Here is a 15,932-nt window from a genome sequence, read left to right on the forward strand (position 1 = left end):
GAAGTGGGTTCAGAAACCTGCCTTTTGCCACAACCTAACAAACACCATCTCTGGCTGTGGTCTCAGCTAGCTGATAAGCAAGCTTCTGTGCCCCGTGGTGTTTTATTTTTATTTTTTATTTTTAAGTTTTCTTCTGGTTTTCCTAGGATCTGGTTTCTGGAATAAAGTTTGCTTCTGATTTATTAGACTTGGTGGTGTTCTCATCTTTGCGTGACACCCCCCCCCCTCCCCCCGGACCCAACAGCTACCTCTGCTTGAGTAAAAAAACAGCAGCAAACTGAACAGGACAGAGAGCTTATATAGAGTCTCTTGGGAAGGGGGTAGAACTATTCAGGGTGGAGCTTTACAGGGTGGAGATTGGTGGGATTTTGCATCCAGAGACTGGGATTTTTACTCAGTAGGATGGGGGCAGTTTAGAATATACTGTGGGTGGAACCTGGCAGTTAGAAGTTTTTGGAGGAGGGTCCTGGACACTCATGTGGCTTGAGGGGCTTACAGATATATCAGTCAATTAACATGAACTTAGTTGCTACAAGTGTTTAAAAAATCAGCAGCATTGTTTGAGGAAGCCCAGAGGGCAAATCTATTGGGATTTAAATAGTATCCAAAAAGTATCCTGGTACAAAACGTAGATGACCTCCTCATAGCTTCCACCACTCAGGAGAATAAAGATAAACAACAAAAGGACTATTAGAGATTTTCCAAACCCTGGGATACAGTTCCAACCAGGAGACTTGGTTTGGATAAAGAGAATCCCTTCCCAGACCTCAGAACCTATCTGGAAGGGATTCCACCGGACCATTGTCACCATCCCAAACACTGTCAAAGTAGCTGGCCATCCGTTGGATGCATCACTCTCAATTGAAGGAGGCCATGGAGAACAATGGCTGATTGACCACCACCAGAACCTCTGACCTCTAAAGATAAGGTTGACCTGGGTCCCCTAAGTGTGGGTGTCATATTTCTTTTCTTCCTCCTCCCTGGGGGCTGGAGCTATAACCCATACAGTTCAGAAAATTGGGTATTTGAACTGAGATAAACAGAAAATGGAAAGATTCTCTTTAACTTAACTTTGGATGGCCAACCATCTCTCCACGTAGATCTTTGTACCCTTATGACCCTGCCTATTAGGGGACTAGGATGAAAAGGTGGGTCTAAGGATGGATTGCAGCCCTATTGCTATGGAGAAGGAAATTCAAGACCTCCAGTTCTATGTATGTCCAACAAATGGTCCATCCTCCTGTCAAGGAAATGGTAATTATTACCACGTTGACTAGGCTTGTAAAATAGAATACTCCTGGGAACAGATAGAAAGGGAGAAACCCGGGGCTGAAGAGATGGCTCAGTGGTTAAGAGCACTGACTGCTCCTCCAGAGGACCCGGGTTCAATTCCCAGCACCCACATGGCAGCTCACAGCTGTCTGTAGCTCCAGTTCAAGAGAATCTGACATCTTTATACCAATGTGCATGAAATGAAGTTAAATAAAGTTTTTTAAAAAAAAAAGAAAGGGAGAAACCCCTTCAACCTTTAATATTGAAATATGTATCCCCATGATCATTAAGGTAAAGGCCTGTATTTCTATAGGTACCCACTATTGGGTCACAGGGATAAAATGGGCAATTTGGCTTTATACCACTGAACAGTACTCAGGGGATTCATTTACCCAGAAAAAATACACACCCAAGAGGGTGACTCCCACAAGGCCCAATTCTGGTATGTTCCTCCTAATCCCAATCCTAAAGGAGAACCAAAGCTCTAGAGATCCTACCCCATTTCCCATGCTTGTCTTGACTACCAGAGAGCCTAGACTCGCACCCCTGTTTCATTCAAAGTCTTTCCTTCCGTGCTAGACATGTTATGAAAGGTCTGTTGCTTTTTAAACACTTCTGATCCAAAATTAGGGCAAGACTTCTGACTATGTCTGGATCCACGGCCACCTTTCTATATAGGAGTAGGATCCAAACCCAACTCTTTCCAATTGAACACTCTACCAGTTTTGAATGGAAACAGCCTAAAATTTCATTAGAATGCCTGCAAGAACTTACCTATATCATGTCTTCAGATTATAATCTTGCTTTCTCTCACCATATGAAAAGGAATATTCCTTATATTTGAGGAAACAAATGCTTCTTAGGGGACTGCATATTCTTTTATGCCCCTGAATCTACCTGGCCTGCTTATACTAACGGTTTGACTAAATGTGCCTTCTCCAACTCATTGGAAAGTCATACCTCCAGTTTATGTATATTGGTCTATGTTATTCCCAAGATATGCTATCCTACATTAAAGACATTATGTATCTATAGTGAAGAGGGGAGAGCTCATATTGACCCTGACTCAATGTTAACAAGGGTTAATTAAGCCCCAATTCTTGTCCTGATTTGAGAATGGGCAAGAATAGTTAGCACAACTGCCATAGGAAGCTCAGCATTTATTGTTTGATCCAAAACTTTAGGGAACTAATTTCCCAGGTAGACTTAAACCTAAGCCATTTGGAGAATTGTATTTCTAGGTTAGAGAGTCAAGTTGACTCCTACACAGAGGTAGTCTTTTGTTTGTTTGTTTGATTTTTTGTTTTGTTTTTGTTTTTCAAGAGAGGGTTTATCGAAGGTGAGGTTGTAAGGTTGGGTGATATATTGTAACTGTTTAATGATGATAATGATGGTGGAGGGATTAGATGTACAAGCTCCTAACCTCTTTTCTATGAGAGAGAGAGAGAGAGAGAGAGAGAGAGAGAGAGAGAGAGAGATTACTTAATGGGAAAGTTTCTATGCAGCAACCTCCAGTAAAGGATGAAAAGACCACCTCAGCTAAACTATCCCCCTCCTCTGGGAACCAGGAACCTGATAATCACCCACACGTGCACTAGAAACTTTGGGTACTTTCCCCCGGAACTCTCCATCCCCTTTGTAGTTTTTCTTCAATAGACCCAGTTCTTCAATAGAACTGGGGCAAAATGACCAGCAGATGACCTGCAGATAGATGTTTCTTCTTGTTTAACCAACCCAGCAATCGCCATAGCAACGATCCATCATAGTTAGCTGACCATTAAATGAGCTAGTCACAACAGCTGATAAATGACTTCTGTACCTTCCCCCTTTTGAATCTGCACTCCCCCTTTTGATACTGCACTCCCCCTTTTGATTCTGCATTCCCCCTTTTGATTCTGCACTCCCCCTTTTTGATCCTGCATTCCCCCTTTTTGATTCTGCATTCCCCCTTTTGATTCTGCATTCCCCCTTTTGATTCTGCATTCCCCCTTTTTGATTCTGCATTCCCCCTTTTGATACTGCATTCCCCCTTTTGATTCTGCATTCCCCCTTTTGATTCTGCATTCCCCCTTTTGATTCTGCATTCCCCCTTTTGATTCTGCATTCCCCCTTTTTGATTCTGCATTCCCCCTTTTGATTCTGCACTCCCCCTTTTGATACTGCATTCCCTCTTTTGATTCTGCACTCCCCCTTTTTGGTTCTGAGGTTTTTCTCTTTAAAAGAAGCCTGTAGTAGCGTTTTGACGTCCTTCTCCTCCCAAAGTTGGGGGAACTCTGTTGGGGCAGAAATATATATTCCTCTTGCTTTTGCATTAACTGCGGTGTGCGGATGGTCTCTTGGGGTGACTCCTCCTCAGTGATTGGACTTTAGGGTCCAAAAGGGAAAACTGGGGCTTGGGGGGTTTCCATGGTAGAGCGGGCATAAGTAGCAGGAGTACTGAAGGCTGCCAGTGGGCTAAAATTGGGTACCAGAGAGGAATAATTAGGGTGGCCTGCTGCTGGAGAGGGAGAAGGGGAGACTGGGGGGCTGGAAGAAGAAAAGGAGCTGAGGGTTGAGGCCAATAAGGGGGAAGCTTGACAGCTGGATCAGAAATGGCTTGTGCTTCATTCCTAGGAGGAGTTAGGTGGGGAAACAGGAAGAACAGAGATAAGAGAAAACTAGAATGTAGGGAATAGGGACTCTCCATTTCCACTATCTGAATGATCTGAGTACTATTTGGTTATCTAAGGGATACTGAGGCCAAATTTCATTACTTTAATCTGGGCCACACCTTCTGTTGGAAGCAGACCTTGATAGACCCAGGTCCCAGCAGATCCATGGTCCTAGCACAATCCCTGGGCACCTGGCACTGAACCTAGAGACAGTGAAGGAAACACACCCTAGATATGGGACCTGATCCAGCAAAAGAAACACTTTATCCCTGCACCCAGAGCCAGAGAAAAACACCCTGACCCTGAAATCAGAGTCAAAGGAACACACTTTGCCCCTAGAATCAGAGCCTGTTGAAATTTGCCCTTAAAATTTGGTCTTAAAATTAGAGCCTAAAGGATAAAAAGGGTCAGAGAAAGTATTTTGGCCCTGAAATCAGAGTCATCTCTGTAAACCAAGCTCAAAACAGCGTCTTTATTAACCAATGATAATAAAACATATTCACAGCATGAAGGGGGTCCCACATCTCATCTCTGCTCCTGGCATGAAACTGACCAATCACTGAGTAGGAAAGGAGGATCCTCTAGTAGAGAGGCATGACCTTTCTGGACTGTAGCCCGGGGAAATGGTAACCTCTAGTCTACAGATGCCACTCCTCACAGATCTTAGCCCAGGGAAGTAGTAACCTCTAGTGTAGGGGCGTGGCCTTTCCCTGACCCCTGACATCAGGGGCTCCTCCACCTTATGGGAGGAACTAATCAGAAGTTGGTAGTGCCCTCACCCCATAGGGGGCAGCCAATCCCAAGCCTTCCCCTCTATAAAAACCCCCTTCCAGCACCGCTTGGGGTCCCTTCTGTTGCTCTGGATAAATGGGGAGACCCAAGTTAACTTGCAATAAAGACTCTGCTTTTGCATCAGATTTGGGTTCATGGTTATTGAAAGACCAGGAAGAAAATAGCCAAAAATCTAAGCAGGAAGAGAAGAATCAAAAATCTAGGGTTAGCCGGTTCAGTGACTGTGTTTCAGAAACTAGCTGAAGATAAAGTTAGATTGTAATCTTGAGAATAATCTTGAGAAACGGAGTTTCCCTCTTGTGATTTTAGGAACTAGCTGATTATGACCTTGAGTGATCTTGAGAGGCAAGGAGTTGTCCCCTTGTGTAATGAGCACGGAAGCAGATTCTTCTGAATGAATAAATAAAGGGGGATCTGTAGTGTAGATTGTTATGGTTTTGGTCCCTTTAAGAGACAAGCCACACCCACTCCCCTCCCCATCTGCTGAGGCAGGCTGATCTTCAGCTTCAGGCCTGAGCTCGCTCTCTTTTCCATCTTCCTCTTGGAGAGGCAGCTTCGCTTTTGTCTCTCTCCCCACTTCTCTGCTTCCCCCCTTCTCTGTACCTTTCTCCTCTTCTCTCTCTCTCTCTCTCTCTCTCTCTCTCTGTCCCCCCCTTCACGCTTCCTCCTCCATAGCCCCCTGAATAAACATTCAACCTCACCCTGCATGTCGTGTCTATCCATGTTTCTGTCTTCTGCCCGCCCGCCATGTGTCTCCCTGCCTGGGACCAGCCATTGCTCAGGGACCAGCAGCCGTCCCTGCCTGGGGCCCACTGTCTGCTGCCACATGGCCCGCCACCACCGCTCAGGCCATCACTCTGGGACTGGCAGCCATTTCTGCCTGGGACTGGCTGCTCCCAGACCCCGCTGCCTGACACCACATGGCCCGCTACCACCATTTGGGACCTACAGCATTTCTGCTGCCTACTGCTGCGGGGATCTTGCAGCATTTTTTAAAAAACAACATAGATAGAGCAGGAAATTTATAGAATAAGAATGAATGTAACTTGGTGTAATGTAAAAGCATTTCTTCTTGTGTGTGGTATGGAAAATTACTAAGGTGAAATATTAATAGAACATTTGCCCGCTTGAAGGCTGCACCCAGCAACTGTGGTAACGAAATAATCTTGCCACACAAGAGGGACTCCCACCCTTCTGTGGTCAGTCGATACTGATAACCTGGGACATCTGGTTATCAGAAGGATCAAACCAGGGACAATTTCGAACTGATTTAAAAGAGATGGCTGAAGCAGGACAGTTATCTCACTTCTCACAATGGCTCTGGCACCAGGCCTCCATGGAAAGAGAGATCCTCCTAGCCTGCCTCCCGAAAAGCAGCAATATTAAATGCCTCGCCTAAACACTTAATGCTCTGTCTCCCAAGTACAGAACTTCGTCTCCCGAAAACTGATATTTAACATCTTACATCCCGAATGCAAATCCTCATTCCCTGAGAGTGGACATTGAAGGTCTGTCTCCCAAAACCAGACTAGATACTCTGCCTTTCAGAATGCTTTGCCATCCCAAGAGCAAAGATTCGTCTTCTGAGCAGACAGAAGGCTTTGCCATCCCGAGAGCAAAGCCTCATCTTCGAGAGTAGAGAACTAAAAGCCTTGTCTCCCAAGACTCAGTCACCCGAATAGCCGAGTCCAAGGCCCTACTAGATACCAGCCTGGAACATCAGAACCTTATCTCCCGAGCGCAGACTACGGGGTCAAGAGTCGATCTACACTACCCAGCCTCCAGTGCGGACAAGAGCCTGTTGGACTCTAGCGTCCAAACACCGAGAAGGAGTCACCCCCAGAGACCATCTCACACACCACAGCCCATGCAAAAGCATGAGGATTTTATTAATTCTGTCATGACAGGGTCCCCCAGCATTCAGGAAGCCGAGGGACCTCAAAAAGCGGGTACAGTCTACTTTTAAAGGAGCCACAGAAGCAAGGGGGGTTGTTCTTTGACTATTCTGATTGGCTTATTTGAAAGGGCTATTACCGCCAGGCGGTGGTGGCGCACGCCTTTAATCCCAGCACTCGGGAGGCAGAGGCAGGCGGATCTCTGTGAGTTCGAGACCAGCCTGGTCTACAGAGCTAGTTCCAGGACAGGCTCCAAAGCCACAGAGAAACCCTGTCTTGAAAAACCAAAAAAAAAAAAAAAAAAAAAAAAAAAAAGAAAGGGCTATTACCAATAATTGACTGGAGAGCTGTTGCCAGATCAGATGAAGTAAGAGGTCATTTTGACCCCATTTCCCAGGGGACCGAACCAAAGCGTATGTATATGGGTAATTGTTCAGGAACTGAGTACATGCGAGTGTAGCTGTTAGGTCCTTGGTTCCCAGGGGAGGAGGGGAAGCACTATGGCACAGAGGCTGAGAGGATTCAGAATTGTCAAAAATGGCTTCAGGATTGTCTTAAAGTCTTACAAGCCCAGCCTGAAGAAATTCAAAAAGCCTTTTTTAAGCCAGGGAATACCAGGTAGTATGATGCTATTTCATGTGTGTATGAGAGGTTAAGAGAAGAGCATAGATGAGTTAATACATAAGTTTAATGTGTGAAATGTTAAGAAATATTTTATGGATAATTGATAAGATTAGGAAATATTAATGGATAAGTTAAGGTTAAGAAGTTTTATAGATAATTAATGGATAAGTTATAGATAAGTAATGGATAAGTTAAGGTTAAGAAGTGTTTTATAGATAAGTAATGGATAGTTGTATTAAGGTTAAGAAGTGTTTTATGAATAAGTGATAAGTTAGATTAAGGTTATGAATTGGTTTTATGTATTAGGTTTAGTAGGATTAATAACTGTGATATTGAAGTGCCTGTGTGTTGCCCATTATGTTCCCCATGCCTAATGCGATTGTAAACCCCCATTGATGCATTGGATATTGAAGTTGCTAGTAAAGAATCATCATAAAAACAATTCTCTTGCTTGGTCTGGTTACTCATCACTCTCTGGGGAGAAGGGCACAGAGTCCTCATAGATATTACTCGAAAAGAACCTGGAGCTGAAGCTCGTAACACCTTGTGACTTTCTGTGACACCCTCCCTTGCCCCTTTCGGATTATTGCGCTGTGGTTTCTTCCTATAAAAACCCCTTCTCCAGGTCACTCAGGGTCGAACTCTTCCCCTGCGTGGGTTATGAGTCTCGGCCCCAGTGCACTGGTTCCTGTCTCATCTCATCATTAAAGCCTCGTGTGATTGCAGCAAGGACGGTCTCTCGTGAGTTACTAAGGGGGTCGTGTTATCCCGAGACTTGAGTGAGAGTCTCCCCAGCACTGGGGGTCTTTCAGTCATATTTTGGGGATCCAGACTTTGGGTGTAACAATATAAGTGAGAGGTACAGGCCCCACAGATTCTGTGAGTCCGTAGCCCTAGCACAACCCCCAGCAGCTCTCTGGGTTCAGAGTCAGGGAAAGAAACACACCCTGGAAATGGGACCAGAGCCAGGGGAAGAGAGACACTCTACCTCCTACCCCAACCTAGAGCTGGAGAAAACTCCCCAGACCCTGAAACCAGGATCAAAAGAATGCACTAAGCCCCCAGAATACCAAAGGTTTTCACCCTGGTCCCAAAATTAAGAGTCAAAAAGATAAAAAGAACCAAAGAAAGAAACACAGTTTGGATCCAAAATTGGATCCATCTCTGCCCCTGACACAAAACCAGCCAATCCCTGAGCAGGGAAAACAGACCAATCACTGAGTCCCTGAAGGCTTTGAATTCCCCACAGACAGTTACTGGCAGTTGGGAATTCCCCCTCAGGCCTGGAAATCCCCTTACATCACAGGGAGAAGCCAATCCCAAGCCTGGAAGTCTGGAATTCCCCTCACCCCACTCAGGGGCAGCCAATCACAAGCCCAGAGGCTTGGACTTCCCCATGTCTCTTCCCCTATATAAACTCCCACTTTTCAGTGCTGGGGAAGGGTTTTCTCCTGAGCTGTTCCTGTTGCTGCTGTCCCCCCTGCCAGCTGGATGAAGGGACCTGAGTTAACTTGCAATAAGGACTTTTTGCTTTTGCATCAGGAGATGGTCTCATGGTGATGCTTGGGGATCTGGACTTTGGGGGTAATCAGCAAGAGGCTTCTTTATTAATCACAAGTGCCTGTGGGTGACTCAGCAGCAGCTCTGACTATAACAGTTCTGGCTAGCTGAGCACACTGAACAAACTTTTAACCAGCTTTTAATAGGATTTTACAGGTTACATAATGGGGGGGGGGCATAGCAACAGAAATTTCATTGGTTCTTTACATGGCGGGCTTAGCTCAAGCTGGGGCCAGCCCCATGTCTGTCTTTAAATTTCACCGAAAAACCGCAAGGCTAGATCAAGCATACTTCAGCAAGTTGACAGTTTTGATAAAGTGTTCCAGGGGGCTGATTATTCCCTTTCCTTTGCCTAGTCAGTGAGTCTGCAACCCATAGATATCCTGTTTTAGCATCAGCTGAGCCTCGGGACTTTCTGTCTATAGCTCAGCTAAGTTTAGCAAATGTTAACAGGGTACTTGGGTGAGTTCGAGACCAGCCTGGTCTACAGAGCTAGTTCCAGGACAGGCTGCAAAACCACAGAGAAACCCTGTCTCGAAAAAACAAAACAAAACAAAACAAAACCAAACAAACAAAAAAAAACCCAAAACAAAACAGGGTACTTGGGTACGGGGATCTTTCGGGGGGTCTTTCAACATAAGGACCATGAAAGGAAGAAGGAGTGTTCTTCCCTGCTTGTCCTCACCTCCATCAGCACATCCATTCCTGCTTCGAGATCCCAGCAGACCAGCTGAGACACCCAGCCTTGTGGGACTGAGCAGCTGCTAGATTCTTGGGCTTTCCATTCACGACTTGCCATTGTTGGACTATAGCCTATAAGTCAACCAATAAATTTCCATGTGTGTGGAGAAAGAGAGAAATTCATTAATTCTGTGACTCTAGGGAACCCTGACTAATACAACTATCATAAAAGCCATGAGGGCATAGAGAAGCTGTGGGATTACAGGAAACTCTGAGGGGGAGGCAGGAAGGGGAGCAGGATAATAAAGGGTCACAAAAGCCCAGACTGGTCTAAGGAAAACAGGATTATACCTCTGAGGGTAGGAGAAATGGGGTCACAGCTCTAAAGACTGTGGCTGGGGGTACATCCGTCTCCACGACTACCAGAGGGGGGGCAGGTGCTCACTGGACTCTTCTTCCGACTCAGGCAAGAGTTCACATTGATCAAAGGGGAAAGTTAGTGAATTAGCCTTGGTGGATGAGGTGACATGAGATGGTGAGCTGGAAGGTGAGTCTGTTGGGGTGGGCTGGAGATGAGAGAGAGCGTCCCAGTGTGGCTCAGATCCCAAGAAGGAACACAGGCACCAGGAGAGCCAGCTGGCGTCATCACAGCAACGCAAGGGTTTCCAGCACAAGGGCATCTTGGCAGTTAGGAGCCAGGATATCATGTAATTGAGCCATGTAATCTCACACAACAGATTTATTGGGGAGAACAGAATGGCTTCTCCCTCTGAACAGAGAGACGGCAGAGGGCTGGAGGGAGGGAAAGGCTTTTATATGGCTCTTGGACCATGTGTTGTGAATTTAGTGGGAAAGTATAAGATAGAAACATTGGTTGGGCCAGGCGGTGGTGGCGCACACCTTTAATCCCAGCATTTGGGAGGCAGAGGCCAGCCTGGTCTACAAGAGCTAGTTCCAGGGAAACCCTGTCTCGAAAAACCAAAAAAAAAAAAAAAAAAAAAAAAAAAAAGGAAAAAAAAAGAAGAAAAAACATTGGTTGGCCTTCCATGCTGAGTCATGGGTGGTGGGGTGGTGGGATGGGGATTTCCAAGTCTCTGAGCTCTAGGTCAAACCCAGGACAGCGTGTTTTCTCTTTGGCCTTTGCCTTGGTCTTGAGATCAGGTCAGAGTCAAGGTGTTTTTTTTCTCGGCTCTTTTTCACCACTCTTATGTCTCCAGCTAGAGGGCTACACTGCCTTGCAGCAGTTGGTACTGAAAGACCCCCGTGGCAGGCAGTCTTTCAGCCTGAGGAGACCCTCCCAAGGAACAGCGAAACCACTATTCGGATGCAAATAGCAAGAGGCTTTATTAAGTACACAGGTACCTGGGGCGACTTAGTCTTTCGGAAGACAAGCGCGCCTGCAGACTGGGGGAAGGTCTTTTTATAGGAAAGAGGGCAGCAGAAGCAGATTACAGAAGCAAATGCATCGTTAGTGGTCAGTTGGAATGGGGCAAGGGGCACAGGTGGTTTTTCCTCTCCCAGCACAGATGTATGGGAACAGATATCCTGTTAATTGATGTCCTGTCCTAATCTATGGATATAAAGATCCTGTTTTGCAGCCAGGGACCCTGACCTTACTCTGCACTTACAGTCGTTCGTCAAAAGCTTTGTGAAATGACGTTACAGCAGATAAGCTGGGATCTTTCATAGGGGGAGTTGTCTCTTCTGTGAATTACTGATATTCTAAGTTGGGCACATGTGCTGACTATAGGCATCCCGTTTCCCTAAGCAAACGGGATGTTCTCATTAGAGCAGGCCAGCTGCGGGTTCCTTATCGCTTGGGGCCAGATGGCTGACCGGCTGACCGCAGATATCTTGCCTGGCTTCTCCGCCCTTGTTTTCAAGTCGAACTTCCCTGCTCTAATTACTTGCGTTGCTCCAAAGTTTAAGCCTTGCAAAATGGCGTTACTGCTGCTTAGTGAGTGGGGGTCTTTCAGTACAAGAGAGGTACATGCATTTACCTCACAGTCGTGTTCAGTGATTCCCCCAGGTCTATGACTAATGAGCAGCAGCATCGAGACCAAGGTTCAAAGACACAGGAACTGCATACGACAAGAACTATGACCTCTGCCCCTTTCATTCTTTAAACTGAATCTTAATCTGGCAGAAACAGCAGCAGGTAGCTCAGTAGGATTGGGTTTAAGGAGAAAAATGGGAAAGTCCGTGATATGATGAGTTGATAAGTCCTGATTGGTCATGTTTAGCCAAAAAGAATTTTTGATAGCTGGACCTGGGTGGTAAGCTTCAGGAATGAGTCAGGCATGAAGAAGTGGCCAAATGAGTCTAGTGTGGAGGCTAGTGGTTTAGCAAAAGCAGGGACATCAGACCAGGACCCGTGCCATGTTTGCCATGTGTATGTGCCTGTTAGAGTCCTTCAGCTGATTCATCCATCCATCTATCATTATCTATCTATCTATCTATCTATCATCCATCCATCATCTCTCTCTCTCTCCCTCTCTATCACCTGTCAATCACATGTCTATCTACCTATCTACTATCTGTCTATCCATCTGTCTTCATCATCATCTACATATTTTTCTTTTCTTGGGTTGAGATAAATCTCTTGTTGGGCGGTGATGGCACACACCTTTAATCCCAGTACTTAGGAAGCAGAGACAGACGGATCTTTGTGAGTTCGAGGCCAGCCTGGTTTACAGAGCAATTTCCAGAGCCTGCTCTACAGGCTCCAAAGCTACAGAGAAACCCTATTTTGAAAGAGAGAGACAGTGAGCGAGAGCGAGAGCGAGAGCGAGAGAGAGAGAGAGAGAGAGAGAGAGAGATGAGGGGGGGGGGGTTGTATCTCTGGCTGTCCTGAAACTAGGTAGGCCAGGCTGGATTCAATCACTCTCAGGGATCTTCCTTCTTCTCCCTCCAAAATGCTGGGTTTAAAGGAATGCTCCGCTAAGCCCCAGGGAGGGTGCATTTCTTTTGTGTAGTTCATAGAAGTTGCCATCCCATCTCAAGATCTCAAGATCAGTCGGGCGGTGGTGGCGCACGCCTTTAATCCCAGCACTCGGGAGGCAGAGGCAGGCGGATCTCTGTGAGTTCGAGACCAGCCTGGTCTACAGAGCTAGTTCCAGGACAGGCTCCAAAACCACAGAGAAACCCTGTCTCAAAAAAAAAAAAAAAAAAGATTATGAGATGATCATCAGCTTATCTTCAAAGAATTACAACTTGTCTGAACTGCAAGTCTCAGCCCCATCCCAATTGACCAATTGACTGAATCCCTTATATTTCCGCCCGCGATTTTTTTTTTTTTCCTTCAGAAGTCCTCCAGGGATTCTGGTGCAAATTCCAGGTGCAGGGCGAGGCTTCTTCTCTCTTTCCCCTCAGACTGCGGAGACTGCAGAGGCCGTATCTGTCAGGCACTAGGACCGTGGCCCTGGCGCAGACGCCCGGGGGCGGAGCACAGAGCCTGCTCAACCCGCCCAGACGGAGGCCGCCACCGGAGCTCGGCGCGTTCCGCGCTAGCGGAGGCCTCGATCCGTGCTGCAGGCGAGTGAGCACCCACAGAAGCGGCAGGTCTGCTGCGAGCGGGCTTTTGTTCTTTGCTCGGGGCTCGGGGTTGGGTCTCGGTCACCTCCGTCTCTGCCGAGGGGCGCCGCCAGCATTCCAGCAGCCCTTTGGGGTCGCGGTGCGGGTGTGCGGTCTGCGGTTGTTGGCCTGACGTAGCGGGCGGGCTTGTTGCAGCTTCACGTTCCTTCCTGTCTCGGAAGGAGAAGCAGAGCTTTGTTTTGCTTTTCGGTTTCTTTCTGGTTCGTCTTCCGCGCCCCCACACCGCCTCCGCCCCTGCGACCCAGCGGCATTACCTTGTGCTCCGCCCAGGCCTGGGCGAGCGCCGCGGGCCGCAGCATCTCGGAAGCAGTTTGCATTTGTGGTACTTTGAGTGCTTTCCTAGAAAAATGAAAAAGCAGGTGAAGTGTGTGAGCTTGGCGTGCATTCCAATAGGCCAGCAGCAGAACTTGCGTGGGCATTTAGATAGTCTGCTAAATATGTTACGTTTAAGGGGAGCCTTAAGTTTGTTGCTTGTTAACATGCTAAGGTCTTAGTAACTGCTTCCCTAAGCCCTAGTCGGATTCTCTTTTAACTAACCCAATAAAAAAAAGGCTGAAGGGGCCTGTGCTTTCTGTAGTTGTATGTTGAAGTATTTTAGCTTTGGAATTATAGGACAATCGTGGAGTTGGAGAAGTGCACTTCAATTCTAGTGGCAGGAAATATTTTGAGACTAGCCTAGTTTAGTGTTTTTTTTTTTTTTAAGCATAGCTAGTACCAATTCAGTAAACTTAGTATGCTCTCAGTACCATTTAGAGGAAGATAGATTTGGCCTTTAATCTTAAAGACGTTTCTTGCTTTTCCTAGGGTCAAAGACGTGAACACACTCCTTGTGGAAGAGACTAAAAGGTAAAATTGTATTTACAGGTAAGTCTGCGCTTTAAAAAGCCTGTCTAGTTCTACCTAACTATTCACATTTTACCATGGAGTAATTTGTTTTTTGTATTTACAGGTAAGTCTGCGCTTTAAAAAGCCTGTCTGGTTCTACCTGATAACTATTCACATTTTACCATGGAGTAATTTGTTTTGGAATAAAATGTTGAATCAATACTGGTTAAACCTACAGAACTTGGCCTGTCATGGTTTGCCTGCCTTTAATTCCAGCATCTGGGAGGCCAAAGCATGCAGATCTCTGCGTTGGAGGCCAGCCTGGTCTGCAGATCAAGGCAGGTCAGCCGGAAATACATAGAGAACCCCTGCCTCTAAAAACCAAGAAAACAAAAACAAACTTCCCCCAAACAAAACCCTCACAGAACCAGTGAGACACAGTGGACTTGGTGACAAAGCTTAAGAAATAATACTGTTGGCATGGTGCTTCTCTGGGAATGATTGCTACCCTGGGAGAGGTTGTCTTAGGTGGTGAATTAAGGCTACCTAGGCAGAGGCTAGCTCTTAACTTTTGGTGGGAATGTAGTACCAGAGGTTTTTCTTATTTAAATGTTTTCTCAAATTTGTTTTATGGGTGTGTTTTGCCCACATGTAAGACTACTTTGTATGTATTTGGTGTGTGGCGTCTGGAAGAGGGTGTGGAACCTCATGAACTAATGTTGCAGGCAGTTGTCTATCCATGTTGGTGTTGGGATCTGAGCTCAGGTCCTCTTCTAGGGCCACAAGTACTCTTAACTTTTGTCATCTCTTTCAGCTCCTACACGCAGTGATCTCTAGGAGTTTCATCCGCTGAAGGGGCCTGTGCTTTCTGTAGTTGTATGTTGCAGTATGTTACTTGTGTTCTGGTGTTGGTGCCTCCACTTGGATCTTCCCCTCACTAAAATCTCAGAAGAATTTTACTTCCCTGCTTTAACTTCCTCATCTTTAAAATGGGATAACAGTAGTAGTACCTCTGCCTCCCAAGTGCTGGGATTAAAGGCAGTGCTAGAACAGTCTTAAAATAGCTCCTGGTATATAGTAACTTGCTTAATAGAGTTTAGCTTTTATCTTGTTAGAGGAAGTATATATTTTAATGGCGTTAGACATTTTAAAGCTATTCCGTCTTATAGGCAGTTCAACTTTTTTATTTAAATTAATAATAATTGATGAGCTTTGCATGTTAAACCCTTCTTTTGTAGCTTAGGCTGGCCTTGAACTTGCTGTCTTGCTGGGGGTGACACTTCTGGATCCTTCCAGTCTTCCTGAAGCTGGGGTTAGATTTGCATTCCCTAATCACAGTTTTTTGAAGTCAAAATTCCTTGGCTACAGTAATCCTGGCCCTAGTGTTTTTTTTTTTTTTTTTCCTTTTACCTATTTGATTAGTTCCTTCTCTTTTACATTATCAGTGACACATGATTTTAGGAACTCAAGTCAGCTGCTTAGGGAGTTGTAATCTTGTGAAAGTTTAGTAAGGGTAAACTTCAAGCATCATTGTTTTTAGCAGGCTTCTCTTCCCTTTTCTTTGGAAACAAATACCTGTAAAACAAGTGGGAAGCATTCAGTTTGAGGTAAAGCAAGGATTTTTACCAACCCTGGCTATAGAAATGCAGATGAAATGCAAACTAAAAAACCTTAAGACCTTGAAGAATTCTGATTTTTTTTTTCCTGAGGCAGCTGTATGCTAAATGAAGTTGGTAGCTGTAAATGAAAGAGGTGGGTAGAGTGGACCTTGTGAGGAGATACAGTCTCAATTGAGATTAGAACTATCTTGATTACTATCTTTGAGCCCTGCTATTCTCTGCCTTGGGTTCTTACCCAGTCTTAGACCAAGAAATCACAAAATCAGTTTATTTTCATATGAAGTAAAATGTATAAATTGAGAAAAACAGGGTCAATTAGAAATCAAACAAATGTTGCTTCAAAGAAAAGGATTTTTTTTTTTAAAAAGGAACAATGAGGTGAAATACCTAGTTTTGAGCAATTTTGATTGGTCTTGCTA

The 15,932-nt window shown here is 45.5% G+C and overlaps 1 protein-coding gene across 3 annotated transcripts in view; it reads left to right on the forward strand.

Moving 5' to 3' along the window:
- The first annotated feature begins 12,953 nt into the window (after positions 1–12,953).
- The window catches only part of Resf1 (retroelement silencing factor 1), a 32,563-nt gene continuing 29,584 nt past the window's right edge, over positions 12,954–15,932 (forward strand). For 2 of the 3 annotated variants that reach the window (XM_041638799.1, XM_041638800.1), the window contains exons 1-2: positions 12,972–13,036; positions 13,874–13,933. The gene's annotated coding sequence lies outside the window, so the exon portion shown is untranslated. Of the gene's footprint in view, positions 13,037–13,873; positions 13,934–15,932 lie in introns of all 3 variants that reach the window. The other variant, XM_041638797.1, reaches the window with a different exon arrangement.

This window comes from Microtus oregoni, unplaced genomic scaffold (assembly GCF_018167655.1).
Source record: "Microtus oregoni isolate MIOR12 unplaced genomic scaffold, Mior012 000002F_ref0000024, whole genome shotgun sequence".
In the NCBI taxonomy this organism is placed as follows: Eukaryota; Metazoa; Chordata; class Mammalia; order Rodentia; family Cricetidae; genus Microtus; species Microtus oregoni.